Source organism: Mytilus galloprovincialis, chromosome 8, assembly GCF_965363235.1.
Source record: "Mytilus galloprovincialis chromosome 8, xbMytGall1.hap1.1, whole genome shotgun sequence".
Classification (NCBI taxonomy): domain Eukaryota; kingdom Metazoa; phylum Mollusca; class Bivalvia; order Mytilida; family Mytilidae; genus Mytilus; species Mytilus galloprovincialis.
Window position 1 is genome coordinate 53116479 of NC_134845.1, and position 22944 is coordinate 53139422.

Consider the following 22944-nt stretch of genomic DNA (forward strand, 5'->3'; position numbering starts at 1 on the left):
AATCCTACATCGTGGTCCAAAATAATTTAACCTAAAACCCTCAGAAAATCCATTGTATAATATCATTGCATCATGTTGATTTGGGTAATTGAAAAGGAGTTTATTTTAATTCTGTGACATTGATCGGAGTAGCAAAGACACCATATGTCCAACGGATTAATTAAAAAAATGTATATAAAATAAAATTGTTAAATGTATGTGGTGCGGCCATTACAAGGGCAGGGAATCTTCTTCCCCGAGGTCTAAATCCTTGATTCGAATTCGCTGCTCTTTGAAAATGTGTTTGAGTTCTAGGTGCAAAATTTCTAGCAACTCTTGTTGTATTTTGATATGTGCCTCGGGCTGCATATTGGGGAACTTTTGTGAACTATGCCAGCAGAAAAAGGGAGAGCTAGAAGGGAGTCATTCACATACACGTTTTGAAGTTTATATTTAAATTCCCATATTTGGTCATTATTTGTATATACCTGATAATATAAAGTTAACGTTGAAATCCTAAAATAAACCATGTAATTAAGGGGTGAATGATCATGAGCCTCTGTATATAGCAAGTCTTAAGTTACACAGTATGGTGGTGCGCCTGACAGAGGCGGAATTTACAGAATAGTAACAGGTAATTCGAACAGTTTTACTACCAAAAAAAAGAAAAATAAATTAACAATTATAACACAACAACATTATATACATTAGAAACTTTAAAGTTTTTATGACTGTTTACATGGAAAGTTTACAGTTTTTAAGACTTATAACATGCTGAGTTTAGAATCGCAGGTCTTTAGTGTTACCCTGTAAGACCGGAAGTTCACATTCACAAACGAAAGTAGAGGAATTCCAAGTACTGATACAATAGTAATACACAGATTATTTACTGGTGAGTTTTGTTCGTAAATTGATTTAGCTTGAATATAAAGCGTTTTATTGTACCTTGATATTTAATCCATTTGGTCAGTACATGCAGTTAGAAGGGATATTTTAATTTTGCTAAACTGTAAAAACCTGATCCAGAATATTTTTTGGCGAGACGCTTTTCTAAACAACATATTAAAGTGGTAAGAAAATTGTAGAGTACAGGTTTAGCTATCAGGATTGTTGCCTAATTGTTCTTGTTTTGTGTTGCAATGTGTAACAGACAGCTGATATATATCTTGAAAAAGAAATTGGTAGAAAATGTAAGCAGACTATAAAGTAGTTGAATTTGTAAATAGGCTAGATAACCTGCTAAAATTTACTATTACTTTAGTTTTAAATATACCTCTACTTTAAACACGAATGAAACTTGTTTTAAATTGTTACACGTCACAGGTCGGGTAGAGACTGAATACATGTACTATAAATAACGGACTGGGACATGCCGGAAATGAATAATTCGACAATTTTATGGAAGATAGTTTTGTCAACAATCAACATATCCAGGTGAGAATGGTAATATAAAAGTCCTTTCATCTCAATCCGACCTACTAGACAATTACGCTTCACCGATTTCAGAATCAGGTTACCTGTGATTTAAACCTCTCAGTCACTTAATTGATTAGTTCTAAATCGTATTTGACATAAAATATTTTTACAGGTGAAGTACTGTAGACAACTTTGTTTTAATAGAAATAGCCAATTTTTTAAGTATGGCTTTTTATATCTCAACTGCTATTGATGTTCTTGATTCCTCAACATATATTTTTTTTATGTTCCTTGTTTTTATTTTATTTTGTATCTTATTCGTAATATTGGCATACAGTTTTTTAAACATATTTTTTATTTTTTTATTTCTGGAAGATTAGTTTTGTTTTGATAATTTTCCCCAACGTAAATCCATTGACAAGCAGAATAATGTGCAATGTACTGCTGCATACGTTTTAGTTTGTCAATACTACATTTGTATTTAATATTCAGTCTGTGTTGGGTCAGTTCCGAAATAAAAATAATTACAGTAAGCCAATACTTTATAATTTTAGTTTCATTTTTCTTTATTATTGTGAATTTCCCTTTTATCATGTTTATGTAAACAAATTATCTTCCGAAAATTGTTAAAATATAACTAAAATAGAACGCAAATAATAACACTAGGAGATAACGATTCTTCTCTGGCATTAGCCTAGGATTATTTTTGATATTTCTGTTTTTGTTAAATACGCATGACAAAATTGCCACTGACATGACTTGACATTAAAACAAGAATCATGCAATCGTTCTATGACCAGTTAAATACATATTTACTATTTTTTTGTAGTCTAAACAAATGCAATTACTCCAATTTAAATAATTTAATTGATTGAATATATAAATGCACATTTTTACCCATATGGGTTGAAGGTATAAATCAACATAATAATTTTACAATACATCATACAGAAAAAAACCAACGAAAGAACAAAACATTATATACATACCGGTATATGTATCTATCATGCAGTTGTTGAGTCCACCCTCCTCAGCGACCATGACTTTTTAACAAATGAAGCAGCATACTGCATAATTGACGGACAAGAAAGACATAAAACCAATTTATCCAAATTATCCATATTATCTATATCTGAATAGATATTTCTAACTTTCTGCAAAAATTCAAATCTTAAATCTTTATTTTTTGTACATGTAAATAAAAAAATGCTCTCAATCATCTATTTTATTTAGACAACAATGTTGACATAAATGTTCTTCCCTTTTTATATTTTTGTATCTACCCCTTTCAATTTCCAAAATATGGTCGCTCACCCTTAATTTAGTGAATTTTTTCCTTATTTCAAAGTTATTCTCTTTAAGTAAATATTTCTTTTTAAATTTACTATAGATAAATAATTTATTATTTTCTGTTAAAGAATTTATTTTTTTAAAGAACAGCTTGTTATAGTTTTCTTGCATAATCTCTTTCATGTGTTTATTCATTTTATATTTTTCTTTTATAAAGTCTTTTTTTCTAGACAAAACGCGCGTCTGGCGAAAATATAATAAAATTTTGATCTTGATATCTATATTGAGTTTATTTCCATGGTAGAATATCAGTGATCAACAGCGTGTGGTTAAACTTGACATCACTCACACTATTGAATGCTATTGAATAGCTGGGATTAATTTTGACCACTGCACGTGATTTTCATATGGCGGGAAATATCGTTACAGTAAACACAAATAACCTTTCTAAACGGCCGTAGGGAAATCTATTCATTATTAAATTTGATGTGTAAGTGATTTGCAGTATTGTGCGTTAGTGTTGAGGCTCTTGCTCATGATCCATTAACAACTGCTTTACCAGAATAGAAAATTTAATCCTTTTGCATATAAACAAAATAAGCTTTAGTCTTCTTTAATTATTTCATTTACTATATTTATCAATCAACTCCCGGATTTCCATTTAGATAATTTATTAGAACACCTCCTTAAAAGTTTGGAAATTGTACAATTTAAAAACTGCTGACATAGATTTATAAAATCTTACTGACTACACAAGCTGTAGAATTGCTAGAAATACGACGCAAAGGTAAAGACGACTGAACATGACTGGTGTAAAACGTTGATCTTCGTGTATTGATTGACACAATTCGTAAAATATGTTTATAAAACACGATTTTCATTACAATTTCACAAATGAAAATAGGTAGGCAATATCTTTGTTATAATACAACGAGTGTTAACAAATCTGATTTTTTTCATTATATGTAAATGTATAAACCAACAAAAATTAAAATAATGCTGCCACATATACTATTGACGTGTATATAAGTTTGTAACTTTTAATATAAAAACTAGGAATCGAACCATGACTACGGCGTTATAAATATTGTAATAAAAACAATTATTTCAAAGAGATTTACGGGAAATATGTCAAAATAGAAAGTACGAGTGATCTGGCTGACCAAAATGTTTTACTTGGGCGAAATGATTGACAGATATGAAAAGATGAAGAGGCTCCGACGGGGAACGTGGTTTAGAAAGGAAAATGACAATATTCACAGTGCCTATATTCAATTTGTTTATATATTTTATAAGTGCGGAATGTTGGCTTTATACTTAAAATTGTGTTGCTATCAATAACATAAAGGAACAGGACGTTAAAAGGGGGAAGAAGTATAACCATCAACGAAAACTCGTATAATTTACGGGATAGATGTTTCAACATGATGATTAAAATTTCGATTGAACAGTCCTGGTTGTTATAATTTTCAATAAAATGAAATATTTACGGTTTACAAAAACAAATACGAATAGTTGATTGGCACACACACAATTACAATAATTGGCAATACATTTTTATAATACATTGTTAGATATCGACTTTCTTTTATTTTTAAGTTAAAAAAAATTTTAATTTTATTTATAATATTCATTTTTTTTTTATTGTAATTTTTTGCTATCAATACAAAACATTTTTTGCATGAACCCCTTATATATTGGCGAGTTTTGGATGTGTCTATGGGCCACTCGATATCTCTCGACCGGAAGTCAGAATAAAATTCTCGGAACGTCTCTTAAGTTTTCGGTCATTTATACAAATCTTAATAGTTATTATCTACGTCTTTGATATGGTCCCTTGATGGCCCTTGACGACGCAATTATATTTGTTTTAAAACGACCAATGTACACTGTATCTGGGTCAATTATAACGTGATATTGTCTGTTGTCTCGATAACATGTTAACTAATTATGTTTGAAGATTTAACCACGGAATTATTGTGTATTTCATCATAGTCTTACGGGAGAAAATATTCTGGTTAAAATATTAATTTTTAGATCGGAAAACAGAAAGATAATATTCTTATCAAAAGTATTTAATACAATCAGAATCAAAGAAATATATATATAAATATATACTGTATTTATGTTTCTGAAGAATATTTTCAGAGTTGCAATTAAGAAATAAGTATTTTATTTGACAATATACTCTGCTTTGGTATTTTTAAATATTCATTTGTAAAGGAAACATAAAAATTAAGTCTAAATAAATTCTTGCATCCTACAAAAAAAATGTGTATAAACAATTATAATCATTATACTTCTACGTTCTTTGTATAAAAGTGACACCTAACATCCACGTATTCCAACATCAGTCTGAATTCCGATAGCAAAAAATCTTATTCGGAAGACTCCGTATACATACTATTAGTACTTTATTGTAATTATATTACAAAATATTGATCACATGATGCTAGTATTTCTATTGCCTTTCATCAATCCGACATTAATATAATGTTTCGGCGGTTTTTGTATTATATGCTTATGATAAATGTATAACATTTATGAAAGGGTTTAGGCATTGTAGGCCCGCCATCATCAGGGATTTACCTATATCAATTTATTTTAATTTTGTCGTTGTCAATAGATCTGCAATATTTTTATGCTTTTTATAAGCTATTATTGGTTTGCTTGAAAATATTTCGTTGCAAACTGCATCCTGTTTTAGTAGGTCCCAATGTTTACTAATGCATTGTTTTAATTTATGAATGCATGGATTAAATTTCGTTGCCAATACTAAAGGAATTTCCTTTGTGTTTTGTTTGGCCTTTTTTCTTATTAAATCAGATCTATTACATGATAATGCCTCAGTTATGTACTTTTCGATTTTAATCTCCTTGTATCCTCTCTTTATTAAGTTCGATCTGAACTGTAACAAAATATATTGCAAATCAACATCATTATTTGTTGTTCTAATGTATCTGATTACTTCGCCCTTGATAAACCCTGCAAACACATGTCTGCTGTGACAGCTTTTACGATCTGGATAAAGGAAGGCATTTGTCGGTTTAAAGTGTGTTTTCACATCCAAAATATTTTCATTAGAAAATCTAGTTCCTTTGAAAATATTAACATCAAGAAATATTATTTCTTTAGATGAGAATTCTAGTGTGAATTTCAGGAACGGATGATGATTATTTGCTAACTCTAGCAAATCCTTTATTTCCTTCGAATCGCCGTGATATATTAATATAATATCATCACGATACCTTCCATAGAAAAATATATTTTTTCTATGTTCAAACTTAGAAAGAATTTCTTTCATAATTTTATAAATGAGTATATCACAGATTTCTGGGCTGGGCACGGCTCCTATTGCGGCTCCTATTGTTTGCTTATATAGCTGTCCATTAAAATCAAAAATGTTGTTCTCTAAAATTGATCTGAGGAGATAGATTAAATCATCCGTCGGTGGGCATTTGATTTTGTAATCTGATTTATCAATCTGATCATACGAAATTTTAACTGCCGATAATAATTCATCAATCGGGCAATTAGTATACATTGATACTACATCAAAACTACACAGCCAGCAATCTGCATTAGGCTTAATTCTTTCCAACTTGTATATTAGATCAGACGTATCCTTTATATACGTGTGTTGTTTTTGTACCATAGGTACTAAAAAAAATCGATATAGCGTTCAATAAATTCTGTGACAGTACCAATCTGAGATATGATTGGCCGACATGGTGGCATTATGTTATCAATGTTAAACCCATATTTATTGATTTTTACTAGTTCCGATTCATTTAATCGGTGTATTTTAGGCAAGATATGCATATACCCAGGCCCATAATAAATTTGATTACCATTATTAAGGTAATTAAATGTGGAGTAATCTATAACACCTTTGGTGTACATGCCTTTGACATATGTATTGATATTACATCTAAGTGCTTTTAGGTCAAAGTTTTCCGATTTGGTGTAATGTTGTGTATTTAATTGGCGATCGCCTTCAAAAAGGTAATTGACCTTATCTAAAATAACAACATTGTTACTTTTATCGGCTTTCTTAATGATTAATGATTCATCATTTAACAGAGAAGAAATGCCGAACCTCTGTGAAAGACTTAGATTGTTTCGAAATTTTCGAATTTGCATTGAAGATAGTTCGTGCTTTGTATTAAACAGGTAATTTTCAAGGGTGTTGCAGGTTAAAGGTGGCGTATGTCAAGATTTAACTCTGAAAGGATGAATTTCATCCAAGTTACCATGATATAAGTAACGACATCTCATTTTTCTGGCTAATTCATCAAAATCATGTAGTAAGTCCTGCTTTGCCCTTTTGACTGACGGTGAAGGAATGAATTTCAAACCTCTGGATAAAACCAAATACTCGTCATCAGTTAATTTTCTATGCGAAAGATTAACAACCTGTTTTCTAGCTTGTGATAGCATAAATTCTAGCTTACTTTGCTGCATTGCAGCTTTGTTTTTCAGCCTTCGTTTATGTTTATTTCTTTTAGCATATTTCTTATAAGGTCTAGCCATATCTGTGATCAAAAGCAATTGAAAGTCTAGTAATACTAGCATCATGTGATCAATATTTTGTAATTTAATTACAATAAAGTACTAATAGTATGTATACGGAGTCTTCCGAATAAGATTTTTTACTATCGGATTTCAGACTGATGTTGGAATACGTGGATGTTAGGTGTCACTTTTATACAAAGTTTGGATTGATGAAAAGCAATTGAAAGTCTAGTAATACTAGCATCATGTGATCAATATTTTGTAATTTAATTACAATAAAGTACTTATAGTATGTATACGGAGTCTTCCGAATAAGATTTTTTACTATCGGATTTCAGACTGATGTTGGAATACGTGGATGTAAGGTGTCACTTTTATACAAAGACCCCCTAAGGGGTTCATGCTTATATATTGGCGAGTTTTGGATGTGTCTATGGGCCACTCGATATCTCTCGGCCGGAAGTCAGAATAAAATTCTCGGAACGTCTCTTAAGTTTTCGGTCATTTATACAAATCTTAATAGGTTATTATCTACGTCTTTGATATGGTCCCTTGATGGCCCTTGAAGACGCAATTATATTTGTTTTAAAACGACCAATGTACACTGTATCTGGGTCAATTATAACGTGATATTGTCTGTTGTCTCGATAACATGTTAGCTAATTATGTTTGAAGATTTAACCACGGAATTATTGTGTATTTCATCATAGACTTACGGGAGAAAATATTCTGGTTAAAATATTAATTTTTAGATCGGAAAACAGAAAGATAATATTCTTATCAAAAGTATTTAATAAAATCAGAATCAAAGAAATATATAAATAAATATATACTGTATTTATGTTTCTGAAGAATATTTTCAGAGTTGCAATTAAGAAATAAGTATTTTATTTGACAAGATACTCTGCTTTGGTATTTTTAAATATTCATTTGTAAAGGAAACATAAAAAATTAAGTCTAAATAAATTCTTGCATCCTACAAAAAAAATGTGTATAAACAATTATAATCATTATACTTCTACGTTAATTATTTCATACTATTTTAGTATTGGGCACAAGACGTTTGCGCTTTTTTACCTGAAAAACGATAGGACATTTGCGCTTTAATTACTATGGACATTTGCGCTTTTAATTTTGATTCACATGTATTCAGGTGTCGTACCACCAATTACTCCCTCAAATTTAGAACGTATGTGAAAGTAGGCCTACTCGGACAAAAAAAGTGCATTTGATGTCATTGTTCACCTAAACTAACCAACAAATTTGCAGAAATGAAAGTTTTGTTGAAAGAGAAATATATCAAGACCATTTTGAGCCAAAACTTACCTGTCTATGAGTTTGCATTAAAAATTGAGGATTAATGCGCTCCATAGTATACTAATTTAAGATTTCCAGAAAACCAGGGGTTATTTTTAGTGGTACCTCCTTTCGGAAGCTCTCTGCTTTCTTATATGATTTTGAATGTATGTTGAAAATTGGTATGCAGAAAGGTGACACCTGTACAATTCAGGATATACCTAGTTTCTATGAAGTTAAACTTAAGGTAAAATATTTAGAAAGCTGTGAAAATTGCAAAATTTGGTTGAACAGATAGGGACTTTTAATTGGTGGTATGACACCTTCAATTGACCGGAAATTTGCGCTTTTTACCCCCATAGTCGTCTACCTGTTATTTTAATGAGAAGTAATCATTACGTAAATTCAACTTATATTTCTCATTAGTACGACAAATGGTCCAGAATCCTTCCATGCTTCTACATGACTCATCCTGCTATTTGTTTTATCTTTTTGAAGAGTACTATTTAACAACAGTGTGTGAATTACATTAAGATTCGTTATACGAACAGGCGCCCCTGTCAAGAATTGAGAAAGAGAAACTTGATTATTCATTTGAAAATGTGGTCGAAAAAACATTCAGAACAACAGCTAATTTGTTTACTCCCAGGGCTTCAGATATCAAGCGAAAATTGACCTCTGATGACTGTACGTGTTTTTTGTTCTTTAGAATGTTTACTTCAGCTCAGTGTATATACACTTTTTTTTTAGCACATATCATTGTGCTATGAAATGATTTTTTAAAACTTTTAGCCATAAAGAAAAATATGACTTTAACTCTGCCAGGTCAAACATGCGGGTCCCAAGCCCGAATAAAAGAAGAGAATAGTCATAAAAACCAAATATTACCAAAGCGCAAATGTCCTATGATTTGAAGCGCAAGTGTCCAAAAAAATAAGCGTAAATGTCCTATGAAAAATCGCAAACGTCCCTCACCGTTAGAATTTAGGTTTTATGAGTAATTACTATTTTTTTTTTTGTGTATTGTAATATATCCATAAAACGGAAAGTAAGATCAATTTATTAAATATTTAAATTTCAAACGGTCGTGAATAAAAATACTTGACTGTGTGTTTTCAATTCATAAAGCATGATTTTAAATCCTTGCAGCTCACAACAACCGTTAAAATAATTTACAATAATCACAACTAAATTTTATTACAACCATAATGTTGATTATTTTATACTCTTAGTATGGATTTAGAAGTCTTTGCTTATATTTTGTATAGTAATATATTCACATAGTGGAATGTTAGAATTTAAAATAGATTCATTCGATGAATAAAATGTCCATCCGTAAATACTTGACGTTCGTGTTTATTGGTATTATATGTTGTGCTGATTGTAGGGGGGTTTTTGTTTTCTGTTCTGCAAGTTACTAAAATAGACAGAAGTTCTGTAAAATGATGTTTTATTTTCAGGTTCCAAAGATCAAGTCTACATTGTATATTCAATAAACAGTTACAATCAATTACAAATAAATCATGCATCAATAAATCAATAAACAATGATGAACCTTTACAGTCTCACATACAACTTATTTCAAAGGGGAATAACTCATCAGGGGAATTAACTCTGTAACTTTCAATAGTTATATTTCATTAAACATGTTAAAAAGGAGTGGACCTAACTCAAGAGCTTAACTCGCATATTTTCTTTAATTGCATTACTAAATATATTTCTAATAATTAAAATGTTGTATGCAAGACTTGCCAATAACATAAAAGTAATGATATGTATTTTTACTATCTGAATCAACCTCAATTCTAAGCATTCAAAATGTTAACATATTAAATCACAATACAGCTACATTACATAATGAATACCTCAGTCTCCAGGCTTCAAACATTTCTGCAATTTCTGCAAGTCAAACTTATTTAAGTATTCAGTAAAATTAGGGTTTTGAAGATTGTGCGTCTTCAGAATATTTAGCGATATAAATTTACACTCAAAATTATCTCCCATGGACTAAGTAATTATAAAACTTATTCCGGAGTAAATATGATAAGTTCCGTAATTCAGTAATGTTCTTATTTTAAACATTTAACCTTTTAATAACTTTTAAAACTAATATCTTTAAAACTTATAATAACTCACATTTAACATAAAACTTATTTACAGATAACTTTATCATTATAAGACCTTTTTTTATTTAAAACATTATATACAATTTGTCCTTAAAGTACAACAGATATTGATAAAATATTATAATAAATATTAACTCAAATTAATTATAAATTTAGTATTTACTTATTTAATTCAAAATAATATGCTAAATTAAATGTTACTTTAACTTACCTAAAATAGACAGAAGTTCTGTAAAATGATGTTTTATTTTCAGGTTCCAAAGATCAAGTGACGCTAAAACATAATTTTGGATATTCGAAATTTTAGTCACATGACCTTTGGATTTAAGAACTTCTTCTATTTTCTCCAATGAAATGCCAAATATTAATTAAAAAGACTTCCCATAATTTATTTCATTGGTCATCAATTACCTGCTGACCATTTAAGCTTTTGTCAATCAATTTGACTTAATTCTTAGCGTCCCTAGTAAACGGATTATCGAACTTTTACCTATAAACAAAGAAGATAAATAATTCCCTTTGTTCCTTTAAATCTAAATACTTCCCAAATACAATTGACATCTTTTACTAGGATTTATCTATTTACTTTATAAAAGTCTTTATTAGTTAAAAGTATTTGACATCGAGTTCTTACAAAAGAGACTTAATTAACATGCTCTTTGATATAAGACTTTACGTAATACTATATATATATACAAAATATCTGTGAAAGTATATAATTAACTTTTAATTCTATTTACAAGTTTCCAACTTTAGTTAATATTTAAAATTATATTCTTCAACATAAATCCAATTTATAGGGTTACATTAATTTTAATCAATTCTTCTAATATGAACTTTCTTTATAAATTAAGCATTATAATTTTACTTTCTTATAAAATCTATAATATTTCCTTTTATTCAAATTAAGCATTCTTTCTCTTTCTTTTAATGGAAATATAAAATTTCCATATTTTGTCTATTTTTCCTTCACTATATAACCCTATGGAACTGAAGACTTTGTTCCTACAAAGTTATATCTATGCATATGTGTTAAAAAAAAAATACATAATATTTATAAATGAAATATATACAATGTTTGTTCTATAGATGCTTCCACTATAATTTTGATTATTCCATTAAAAGTCTTTCATTGATCTTCATAATTCTTTATAAATATTTTCGCCATTTTTCTGCTAAGGCTGCAGATGGATGGACACCATCAACCAATTTTGAGTAGCTATAATAATGTCTTTCTCCCATAATTTTATGTACATAAGTATGAAGAAATGGTGTAACTACATCATTATCTTCATTTGAAGCTGTTATGAATTTGTTCAGCTGGTGAAGAACTGAATTGAGTTGATTTTGCATGTCAACATATTGAGTTAAATATAATAATTTTGATGTTTTATGACATTTAAGTCTATGTAAATTCCAGTCATGAAAACTCATGGTGGTTATGGTTACAAAAACAACCTTACAATTGATGGATTCTAATTTTGTTCTTGTTTGACTTAAAATATTTTTCATAGTTAATAATTTATCATTGTCATCTAAATCGTAAAAACTTTCTTCGTATGCTGGGGCTTTAGTTTTGGTGCAGATATCTGGTATCCCTGCCATTATATAAACTATTTTGGGTTGTTGAACTGCATGCAGTCTTTGGTAAGCAAAATTTGCTAGTTCTTCTAATTTAGCTCCTGGCTTAACAAAAATTTCTTTGCATCTTATGTGTTCTTTAAAACATTTTCCCCGACTTGAAGAGAAGAAATATGTGTGGTTGAACATCTATAGAAACAAACAAAAACAAAATAATAGTAATAATAATAAATGAAATTAAAGGACTATATAATATTAAAATATACATACAAATTTGGATTAATAAATGATCATAAGTGTATTTGTTAATTAAGCATGCAAGGAGCAAACAAAAATATTACTATAAATATACCTAATACAAGATTTGTTAAGGATTCAACTAGTTATCTTGGGATGAATTTAGAATATAATATCATTTTTGTTTGGTTAGAGTAAATCATTCATGCAATTTGTATTTCATTTTTATTAATATAAACACTTAATAATCCTTTTGTATGGTATGGTGATGATCACCTTTTCACTTTTTGTTATCACATCACAAATTCACTTCTTGTTATCTCATCACAAATTCACTTTTTTCCATATGATAAATTCACAATGCTGATAATTTGTGATCACATAATCCATGATAATTTTAGAAATAGCACACGGTGTCCTCCATTATGTACGAATAATATATAGTTGTTGTCCGATATATTGATGATTCCTTCGATGTCCTTTTTGAATATCCACGGCACAAGTCATGCTTTGATGTCCTATATCACTATACAACTTAACAATATTGAGAGAGAAAAAAAAAATTTAAGGTAGAAAATTCTTCAGGCAAAAAAGACCTTATTCATGATTTAAGACTTTAAATAGGTTTTGATGGACTAGAAGTATATACACACAGTATGGTTGTTTCAAAATTTGTTTTAGTTGTAAACTTTGAAAGAGTGGCAATCTGATCATCTTAGGAACAGTTAATGATTTCTCATTTATTTTGTTTTTGATCAAAAATTCATCCCATTTAATTAATAAAGTTGGTTGAAAAGTACCAACAACCTCTAGTGACTCTACAGAAGGGGGCATACTAATTTCCCAATAAGCAGGACATAGTGGCATCTTAATAAGGGGAACTTGAAGACAAGAAGTTCCAGTTGTAATCTCCATCATTAAATACGTAAAATGTGATTTCGATTTTCTTCTTTTAAATAATATAAGTCCAATAAATATAATCAAAATACCAATTGTTATTAATAAAATATGATTCATATTAAATTCCTGATCAAACATGTGAGATATAATAGAGGAAGTGGTTGTGCTTTCTGGTTTAAAAATAAAAGATGGTATGGAAGCAGAATGAGCATTAATAGTTCTTTCTAAAATCAAAATTGTTGTTGTTAACGTTCTAATTTTGAAAAATGACCAAATACAGTAAATAAATGTAATGCTGGCTAAAGAAGTTCCAATTAAACCAAGTGTACCATTAAGATTTGGCCAATTATTTTCTATATCTATCTGACCATCTAATAAAGGCTCTGCCAAATCTTGAAAAATAATTCCTTCCTTTTTAGCAACTTTAGCCATTTTCTTTAAACTAAGATGGTCTTGTTGATCTTTTACCAAAAATGAAGAATATGAATGATTATAAATTTTAAAGTCTGGAACATTAATACTCATCTTTTCTACGAATGTAGAACTACCATTAATTTCTATCAATTGTTTTGCAGTAAAAAATTGTTGTAGCAATGCTAGATTTATTGGATGGACAACTGTAATATTATTTGACCTTTTGCATGAAGTTATTGAGGGGGGATAACTTAATAAATTTGTGGCAATTGAACATTGACAAGGAATATTCATAATGCAAAAATCACAACCTTCATGAAAAATTTGTTTTCCTGAGCAATCTATTGAAATTTGTGGGATTTTATATACAACTATTGCAGAAGACTTCAAATACATAATTTTTGGCATTATTTTGTTGTGTAAAAATCTAAAATCACACAATGACTGTACTTTATCTTTATCATTATTAAAAATAGATACTATGCATGAATCTCCACTTCCAGAAAATGATTGTAATAATGGACAATACATATTGTTATTGTAATTCTTGCAATTTAAAATTTGTTGACTTGTTAGGGGTAAATATGTCTTCTTATCATTGGACAAAGCTAAGTATTCAGGGGCATCCATTAATTGGGTAGCATGCAAGGATGTGTTTACTGGGACTGGAAGAGCAGTGACTGAAAATAATTCAAATTTTGCCATTTTATATGCTATTGGGATTTTTATCATAATAAAAATATCTGATCCTTTTTTTGAGTATACAAAATCTTGGGATGAATAATAATAGTTTACATTTTTTTGAACAATATAAAATCCTGGATATTTTTGATGCAATTGCATTTCAATTTGCTTTAAAGACTTTCTTAAAGTTGCTGGTTTAATCAACAAGGGAGATAATTTTCCTTCAACTAAACTGAAAATTCCTAGTTTCAAATCATTTAATTTGTGTTTAACTTCTGTATTTAGAGTAATCGTATTTAAAATTGTGTTAGATATAGTAAAAAATAATTTCTCAAGTGCCTTTGTGTTATTTCTTATAACATTTTGCAACAAATCTATTTCATCATGAGTGTCTTTCATTTCATTAACAATGTTTGAAATTCTTTTATTTATTATTGACATAAATGAAGACTGGTGATCTGAGTGAATAGCCATTTCTTTGGTCAATTTTACAGTTCTTGTTGTTAGGGCATTAATATGCTGAGCTAGGAGTTTTACATCAGAAACAGTAGCTGTACCAAATATTGATTTCGATAATTCTCCAATAAATCCTAAGATTGCCTTCTTTTTCCTATTATTATTTTTGCTTTTAGTTGGAATAATGTTTTTCAAAGTGGTTATTGTTTGGTTAAGTTCTCTTGTTGTTTGCAGTTGGAGTATATTCAATTCATTTGCTAGCTTATTAAAATTTTCGCAAAAGTCTTTTCCTTCACAGGGACTAATTAATTTCATCCCTTTTTTAACGGGTAATCTTATTTGAAATGTATGCATCCATACATCATTGCTAAAATGCACATTAGCTTGTTTTTCAAATAGGATTCCATAGTTCAACCGTAATATTGAATTTGCCTTAGATTGAGGTATGTTCAAAAGAACTGCCAGCATGAAAATAACTTTCAATGTTGTAACAAATGGTCTAAAGCTTGGTAGTACCTGTCTGGTCACCTACAACATATAATTTAAAGTTTGTTAAAGCCAAGTTAAAATGAATTGTACACTTCATTTAGCACTAATTTAAGGAACTTAAATTCTTATGGTTTTAACTAGTTCAAATTACTTTGTTATATATATGTGAGCAATTAACAAAAAATGATTAAGTTGTTATTGAAGTTATAACACACATTAGAATAAGGCATTTTACATTCAAATATAATAAGGTTGATTTATCAAATCATTAAGATGTTTTTCTTTTTTTTCTTTTTATTTAATTGCTTTAATCTTATACTGGTTTCTTATTATACTTGATATTTATGTGCGCACATAATTATTATCAATTTCAAATCTTATGGTTTTATTTACTATATTGAGATGGTATTTTTTTTTTTTTTTTTTTTTTATTATTATTCTTAACTACTAGCTAGTAAATTGCAATTAATTTCTCGAGTTACTTCATATTTTCATTTATTTGCTTTTATCCTTTATAATTATACATCATATTCTATTTATGCCATATATAGCTTATTTTCATTTGCTGCTTTTTTTTTTTTATACATCCTATTTTTATTTATTCCATATTTGCTTTTGTAAAACAACTGCTTTGTTTCTTTTTTCTTAATTTGCCACTTTTAGTGTATTTTGTATAAAATTCTACTAGTAAGCCTTCACCTATATCTTCTTCTGCGACCCATGTGGTCTTTTTATAACCAACCCACTTAACTCTATAATAATTTTTACCATTTCTTTTCTTTTTGGCAACTAATTTTTCTGCTAAAAATTCACTGTCATTATCAGTTTCACTTTGTGTTTGATCATTGTCATCAATATCATTTTGGTTATCTTGCCCTAAATTTGGATCATCTACATTATTTGGCAATTGAGTTTCATCATCATTTTTGTCTATGTCTATGCTATCATCATTTTGAGAACTGTTATCATTTAAATCATCATTATTTTGCAATTGTCTAACTGGTTCCCTAACATTTCTTGGGTCTTCATATGGTTTTATCCTGTTTGCATGGATTCTGGACTTAACAATTTTATGATCTGACATTCTTCTTAGCTTATAAGTATTATTTTGACCTACATTCGTAATGTAATATGGGCCTATCCATTTTGCATGTAATTTTGGTGAAAGTCCTTTTGGAACTTTCATACATTGAAGTAGGACCCTATCACCTACTCTAAAATTTGGCTCCTTCGACCGTTTGTCATAGTACTGTTTGGATTTTTCTTGAGATTTTTCCAAGTTTTGCTTACAAACTTTTTTAACTATTTTCAAGTGATCTATCAATTGATGTAAATGTTCCTTAGCAGATTTAGACATGTTGTCTTTTGGAAGTACAGAAATATCAAAAGGAATATTCATTTCCTTTCCAAAAACCATATGATAAGGGGAGAATCCTGTAGATTCAGTATTTGGTGACATTCTTATAGCCATCATAACACTGGGGATTAAGTCTGCCCAATTCATTTGATTTTGATCACAGTAAGTTCTTAAAATTTGACCTATAGTACTGTTCATACGTTCACATGTTGAGTTTGACTGGGGATGGTATGAACTAGTATGGTGTCGTGTAACTTGAAAAAGTTCACACAAGGCTTGAATAAGCTTTGAGCAAAAATTTTGACCTCTATCACTTGTCAGGCTAGCTGGGCAACCAAATCTTGTGAACACCTGATTGTAAAGAATATGGGCTATTTCTGTAGCTTCTTGAGTTTTAAGGGGGAATGCCTCTGACCATTTTGAAAAACTATCAACTATCAATAAAATATGTTTATAGCCTTCTTTTGTAGTAGGAAGTGTAGTCAAAATATCCATATGCCAACGATCAAAAGTATCAGTTACGGGCAATGGCATAAGGGGAGCTGGTTGTTTATGTGCTGGCCTCTTTGCTCTTTGACATTTATCACAAGATATTACATAAGAGTAAACTTGTTGATACATTCCTGGCCAATAATATTTCAGATGTAAAGCAGCATAAGTTTTCTTAATACCTGCATGGCCACCTCCAGCTTTACAGTCATGATAGGATAATAAAGCATCCTCCCTTAATATTTTAGGCAAAACCAATTGTTCTATCATTGCTTCTATTCTAGGTACACCCTTAGTTCTAGGCCACCATTGATGAATTAATTCACCATCTTGGCCAAGTCTATAGTTATCTTTATCAAAATAAACAGTTTTAGCTTTCTTTTCATCTTTTGGTAATGTGCCATTTTCTAAAAATGTAATGATATCAGTTAATTCTGGGCATTCTCTTTGTAATTTTGCAACATCTGATAAATTATCAAGTTTATTTTCAACAATTGAAGCAACTATTGGATCATCATGTTCATATTCAAATCTCATTTCAATGAATCCATCACTAATTTTCTGATTTTCATTTTGAGAACATTTTTGTGACATTGAATTGATAATGGGGTAAGGATTTTCTCCTAAGTCATTATTATCTTGCTCATTCGTGTCATTTAGTTCAGGGGATTGGGGTGGGTATGGAATTCTAGAAATTGCATCAGCATTCTGATTATTTTTCCCTTCTTTATAAATGATTTCAAAATCAAAATCCTGTAATTGTAAAGCCCAACGACCTAGTTTTGAATTTGTATCTTTTGATTTGTGAAGCCATATTAATGCCTTATGGTCTGGGAAAACTGTAAATTTATTGTTTAATAAATAAACTTTATGTTGTTTTATCCCTTCTAAAACTGCCAAACATTCTTTTTCACTAATAGTCCAATTTTTTTCTTCATTTTTCAAAGCTCTCCCACCATATGAAATAACACGTTCACGTTTATTTTCATCAACTTGTCCTAAAATATACCCAATAGCAGACCCTGAGGCATCACATGTCAAGGTAAATGATTTTGATAGATCAGGGAAGGCCAAAATTGGAGCTGTAGTAAGAGCATTTTGAAGAGTTTCAAATGATTTTTGGCATTCAGCAGTCCATAAAAATGGCTTATCTTTTTGTAATAGAGAATTCATTGGAACTGCAATTTTAGAGTAATTTTTCACAAATTTTCTATAATAATTACACAATCCTAGGAATTGTCTAACATGTTGTTGAGTTTTAGGGATTGGATGTTCTTTAACTAATTTAATTTTGGCTTCGTCAACTTGAATTCCATTTTTAGAAAGAATATGACCAAGATATTTGACTTTTGAAACACCAAAATGACATTTTGAAGGTTTTAATGTTAGATTTGCTTTCCTTAATCTGTCAAAAACTTGATTTAAGTGTGTCAAATGCTCTTCAAAGTTTTCAGAAAAAATCAAAATATCATCTACATACACTAGAACATTTTTCCAATTCAAGCCTTGTAAAATTTGAGACATTACCATTTGAAAGGTAAAACTACTATTTTTCAACCCATTGGGCATTCTATTCCATTCATATACCCCATTATGAGTTACAAAGGCAGATTTATGCCTTGAATTTGGGTGTAATTCTATTTGCCAATATCCCTGGGCCATATCAAGACTAGACCAGATTTTGGGTTTAACAGCACCTATAGTATCAAAAACATCATTTAGATTTGGTAATGGATAAAACATGGCCTTAGAAATCGCATTGACCTTTCTAAAATCTATCGTGAACCTAAAAGTGTTATCTTTCTTCTTGACAAGTACTACTGAACTATTATAAGGGGATGTAGAAGGTTTAATTATATTATTTTCTAATAATTTATCTACTTGTTTTTGAATTTCTTCTTTCATAACTGGAGTAGTCCTATAAGGAGGTGTTCTTACTGGCATCTCATGTGTTGTTTGTATCTCATGTTGATATATATTTGTTTGGCCTAATTCTGACAAATCAGTAGCAAAGACATTTCTATTATTGTCTAAAAATTTCTTTAATTTTTGCTTTTCAATGTCTGTCAGCTCTGCAGATGACAGATCAAAATCAAGTTTACTTTTTTTCTTTGATTTTTCTCTTTGTTTAGTTTCTAAATTAGAAACACTATTTGTATTTATATTTTGTTTTTCAACATCAGAAAGATTTTGCAAAGTCTTTATATCAACATGCGATACCATAGCAACAACTTGGTTTCTGGGGATAGTGACAGGATCTCTATTAGGATTAATAATTTGCATTTTCACATAGGCTGAATTTGACCTAGTAGCTTGAACTAAACAACAAGCACCCATAAGTTGACTTTTTTCCAAATATGAAACTGGCTCTAATATAACAGGCTTGTTTAAATATTTTCTTGGAATAATAACAGGCAATTCACACATATTTGAACCTGGTATTGTTATTGTTTTTGCCATTCTGGCATTGCCAACTTGTGTATTGATTAGAGCGACTTGGACAGTTCCTTCATGCAAATACAGAGTACGAGTGGGATAATGATTATTTGCTTTGTTTGCTAATAAAAAATCATCTCCTAAGATTAAGGGATGTTGCAGGTCTTCAATGACTAAAAATGAATAATCTATGATTAATCCCTTAAAATTTAAAGGAAGCATGACCTTGCCCTTAACTTTATGTTTTTCACCACCTACTCCATAAATGTTAGGAATATCTGCTCTATCTAATCTTACTTTGTTTTCAAACTTTTTAACTAAATCATATGAAATACAAGATACTGCAGCACCTGTATCTACAAGTCCATTAGTTTTAACATCTAAAATTTGTATATTAATCCTATTTCTATCCATTGGTGTTATTAGATTGATATGTTTCCTGCCACTATGCCCACTTCTAGACGAGCGCCTAAAAATGGGCGCGCGTCCCTAATACCTTATCCTTTCACCATACTTGTTATATATACTTCTACACATCTTAGCAAAATGACCTATTTTCTTACATTGATCACATTGTTTATCTCTAGCAAAACAATTGTCTGGATTGCCTGAACATTTGTACATACCGCATATTGTACAGGAAGCTTTATTTTGACCTGAATATTGGGTTTGTTGACCAGAGTTAGATTGAAATGGCTTCCTGTCAAAATTTCTACTTTGCTGACCCCAATTTCTACTTTGCTGACCACGACTTCTATTTTGTTGACCCCAATTACTACTTTGTTTTGGGACCCAATTTTGTTGACTATTCATACTATTGCCCTGATTGTCCCAATTTTGATAACTATTGCCAAAGTTGTTGTTGGGTTGTTGCCGCTTATTTTCCCCTTGTACATCTAAATTTTCTACCTTCTTAGTTAGAACATTGATAGTGTCTTGTAAAAATTGAAAGTTTTCATTTGATATAGCACTGACTTGTGTTTTCTCGTTCTCTTTTTCTTGATGACATTTTTCAGCAATTATTGCTGCTGTTCTTAACTCATCAATTGTTTTAGGGTCTCTTTGAACTATAATGGATTTTAACGAGGCTTGAAATCCTTTCTTTGCAATTCTTAACAATAAGTGTTCTGGAATGTTTTGATTGTTTGCTTTTATTTGCAACCTATCTAGAAATTCTACGGCCTTTTCTGTTGGTAGCTGTGCAAGAAGAATATCGTCATCTTCATATGTGTTCTTAAACCTATCCTTCAATGCTGTTGTTAATTGATCAAAGTTAGCTTGAATTGGTTCAGCCAATCCTTCAAACCATGTCTTTGCGGCTCCTTCAAGATAGAAGGGTAAAGCATAACAAGCTTGCTCATCAGATATTTTTTGTAGATTTTTCCATCTGATGAACTGTCTCACCCAATTGTCTGATTTTATGTTGCCACTGAATTTGTTTGGCTGTACGGGTATTGATTGAACAATATTTACCTCTTCACCCGGCATGTTGATTCTAACGGGTATGTTCTGTTCTGCAGCAAGATCGACTACTAGTAATTCTTCAGCGGTTTCCTCTGGAATTAAGCCTGCAGATCGAAGTAAGTAGTTTGATGGCTTACTCATGTGTCTTTATGTATGAGGTACTGGTTCGTTCCCTTTTGCCTCCACCATAAACTGTTGTGCTGATTGTAGGGGGGTTTTTGTTTTCTGTTCTGCAAGTTACTAAAATAGACAGAAGTTCTGTAAAATGATGTTTTATTTTCAGGTTCCAAAGATCAAGTCTACATTGTATATTCAATAAACAGTTACAATCAATTACAAATAAATCATGCATCAATAAATCAATAAACAATGATGAACCTTTACAGTCTCACATACAACTTATTTCAAAGGGGAATAACTCATCAGGGGAATTAACTCTGTAACTTTCAATAGTTATATTTCATTAAACATGTTAAAAAGGAGTGGACCTAACTCAAGAGCTTAACTCGCATATTTTCTTTAATTGCATTACTAAATATATTTCTAATAATTAAAATGTTGTATGCAAGACTTGCCAATAACATAAAAGTAATGATATGTATTTTTACTATCTGAATCAACCTCAATTCTAAGCATTCAAAATGTTAACATATTAAATCACAATACAGCTACATTACATAATGAATACCTCAGTCTCCAGGCTTCAAACATTTCTGCAATTTCTGCAAGTCAAACTTATTTAAGTATTCAGTAAAATTAGGGTTTTGAAGATTGTGCGTCTTCAGAATATTTAGCGATATAAATTTACACTCAAAATTATCTCCCATGGACTAAGTAATTATAAAACTTATTCCGGAGTAAATATGATAAGTTCCGTAATTCAGTAATGTTCTTATTTTAAACATTTAACCTTTTAATAACTTTTAAAACTAATATCTTTAAAACTTATAATAACTCACATTTAACATAAAACTTATTTACAGATAACTTTATCATTATAAGACCTTTTTTTATTTAAAACATTATATACAATTTGTCCTTAAAGTACAACAGATATTGATAAAATATTATAATAAATATTAACTCAAATTAATTATAAATTTAGTATTTACTTATTTAATTCAAAATAATATGCTAAATTAAATGTTACTTTAACTTACCTAAAATAGACAGAAGTTCTGTAAAATGATGTTTTATTTTCAGGTTCCAAAGATCAAGTGACGCTAAAACATAATTTTGGATATTCGAAATTTTAGTCACATGACCTTTGGATTTAAGAACTTCTTCTATTTTCTCCAATGAAATGCCAAATATTAATTAAAAAGACTTCCCATAATTTATTTCATTGGTCATCAATTACCTGCTGACCATTTAAGCTTTTGTCAATCAATTTGACTTAATTCTTAGCGTCCCTAGTAAACGGATTATCGAACTTTTACCTATAAACAAAGAAGATAAATAATTCCCTTTGTTCCTTTAAATCTAAATACTTCCCAAATACAATTGACATCTTTTACTAGGATTTATCTATTTACTTTATAAAAGTCTTTATTAGTTAAAAGTATTTGACATCGAGTTCTTACAAAAGAGACTTAATTAACATGCTCTTTGATATAAGACTTTACGTAATACTATATATATATACAAAATATCTGTGAAAGTATATAATTAACTTTTAATTCTATTTACAAGTTTCCAACTTTAGTTAATATTTAAAATTATATTCTTCAACATAAATCCAATTTATAGGGTTACATTAATTTTAATCAATTCTTCTAATATGAACTTTCTTTATAAATTAAGCATTATAATTTT

General features: G+C 29.7%; 2 long non-coding RNA genes across 3 annotated transcripts in view; one reads left to right on the top strand and one right to left on the bottom strand.

Moving 5' to 3' along the window:
• Window positions 1–784: 784 nt before the first annotated feature.
• The window catches only part of LOC143043376 (uncharacterized), a 42206-nt gene continuing 20046 nt past the window's right edge, over window positions 785–22944 (top strand). Inside the window, exon 1 of the long non-coding RNA XR_012968347.1 lies at window positions 785–871. This is a non-coding gene — a long non-coding RNA (uncharacterized LOC143043376). The remainder of the gene's footprint in view (window positions 872–22944) is intronic.
• LOC143042197 (uncharacterized) lies at window positions 9930–22758 on the bottom strand. 2 transcript variants are annotated; one of them, XR_012967903.1, is made up of 2 exons: window positions 21139–22758; window positions 9930–12392 (listed from the first exon to the last, which is right to left on the bottom strand). It is a non-coding gene; the product is annotated as an uncharacterized LOC143042197 (long non-coding RNA). The 2 variants fall into 2 exon arrangements; XR_012967902.1 differs by having other exon boundaries at window positions 9930–15422.